A 2,500-nucleotide genomic window follows, 5' to 3' on the forward strand; every position below is an offset into this window, starting at 1 on the left:
AGAAGACTCAACTCAAACATCATTCTTGTATAAATTTCTTCTTCATCTAGGCATCCATGGATGCTTCTTGTGATTTCAATTAGATGTTAATGGACAAGAAACCTTCTTCATTCATTAGGTTTTAACAAATGTAAGATTTATATGCAAAAATGTAATCATATGATTAAACAATTTTGGAGCAAACCTGATTAGACGAGCGGAGACATGGCGGCGACGGAGTGGTGCGGCGGCGACAGGGGCGTCGACAGGGGTGGTGCGGCGGCGGCGAGGGTGGTGCACCGGCGATGGGGAAGAGGGAGACGATGGTGTGTGGGCATTAAGCGACGAGAGGGATACGGGAAGGAGACGGGAGGGAGCAGCGGTGACGAGAGGAAGAAGATGAGGGAATATGGGTAGTCATATTTTTTAGGGTTTTTTTTAGTTTTTTTTACAATCTAAGGTTTACCTTCTATTCAGGTTATAAGTTACATATTTAAACAATGAGGATCTATTTAACATGTTTTAAAAAGTTAAGGAGTTATTTAATAGATTCTAGAATATCCAAGGATTTATTTGTTCCAAAAAATTGTCCAAGGACTTAATTGTTCCAAACAATAAAGTCCATTGAGTTTTTTTTGGACTTTTCCCTAATTTTTTTATAAATAAAACATATTTATATTTAAAATAAAATAAAACAAAACATTCCAAACCAAATGAACTAAATACGAAAATCCCAACAGCTTTCATGGTATGAGTATCGACTCATTTGCATTTTTCTTTGCTTCTAGTTTTTGTAACTTCAAAGACTTTTAATCGAATGAGATGATTACTGATTTGTAGGGTTTATTATAGAATCAATTCTGATGTAAAATATATTTTTCATATATACAATTAACCATCAACCAAATCGAAATGTTAACTGCAAATGAAGTCTGATTTTCCGTTCAAACCGCACTTGAGATTTTCTCTTTGAAAAACAATATAAAGATATAATACCAAAACAAAGTACAACAGGGACCATCTGATACTGCGATGTACCGCAAGGATCAAAATGAATATAAACGGAAAAGAACACCTATTAAGGGCTGTTTTGTTTAATGAAATGGTTTCGATGATTTTGGAATCTTTGGTGTATTTGGTTTGTAGGGTTTGCAATGAAATTGAATTCTATTATTTATAAATAATTTATAAAAAACTCAAACTATAAATACAAAAATATTTAAATTATTCTTTTTTTAATTGATTATTATGAAATAAAGGTTTTTAACATATTTAAAAAAAATTATTACATACAAATCCTATGAAATCTCGAGAAATACCATCCTCTCTAGGATTTCAAAATCTTATGTTTGTAAGATTTCAAATTAAAAAAATCTTTCAAACCAAACATGAGGCTGGAATGGAATTCAATTCCAAATCCAATTCAGTTCTACAAACAGTAAGAAACCTTGGAGCACACAAGGGGATACATAGATGCTATATAAACAAAGGCAATGGTCCATGCCTATATATGCAACTTGAAAATGATTAACGACTAATATGGGGTCTTAGATGTTGAAAATTGTGATACGAAACAATGATCTGCAAATTATAAAATTATGTAGTTTATGGCATGACCGCGTATTATATTTATGTACATGTGTGCGTAATGTAATCTTGCAAACATAAACTTTTGGATGTTTTGGCATGGCAGGACCTTATGATCCAACACGGTCGTAAGTAGTGTTGTTTTGTAAACATAAACTTCTGGGTGTTTTGACTCGACCATATCTTATAATTCGTCCTGGCCGTGTGCGACGATAAGGATGATTTTCTTGGCTTTTAATATTGGGATAGAAATTGGGATACCACCTATGGCTTAGTATAAATAAACCTCTTGAGTTCCATTATTATAGCGAACAAAATTGAGAGCATAGAAGCCCTAGTTTGGGTGGATACCACCTATCCCTACCCACCCTACCTTCCCGCTCCGCCCCGCCCCGCCTTACCCTACTCCAATCCACCACTAACTGCCATTCTACCACTATAGTCGTCACAACTACTACCTGCCATCCATTTCCCCACTCTAGCCCCACCCTGTCTGCCCCCCAACAGCCCCCACCTATAGAGTAGGGGTGGGGCAGGAGTGGTGGGGGCAGGGTTGGGATGGTGCGGCAAGGTTCGGGTAGGGTAGGGCGGGATGATAGCTGTGAAGATAACATTAGTGACGTGGTGGTTGGTAGGGTGTAGGCGGGGCGATGGATGCGATAGTCCAAACAAAGACAATTGTTCCAATTCTTTTGAGAAATTTCATTTCAATTCCTACCAACCAAACGCGTGGTTAAATTTCATCAAACTCCATTCTAATTCTTACAAAGTCAAATTTCTTTGATGAATTCCAATTCTATCAAATTCCATTCTTTAAACCAAATACCCCTAATAGTCTTACAACTCTTGATATTATTAGCAATGTTTCACTAAACTCTCAAATATCATTATTTTCAATCATTGTTACATAATTGCACATGACAAGTATTTTTGG

This window comes from Cynara cardunculus, assembly GCF_001531365.2.
Source record: "Cynara cardunculus var. scolymus isolate 2C chromosome LG 4, CcrdV1, whole genome shotgun sequence".
In the NCBI taxonomy this organism is placed as follows: domain Eukaryota; kingdom Viridiplantae; phylum Streptophyta; class Magnoliopsida; order Asterales; family Asteraceae; genus Cynara; species Cynara cardunculus.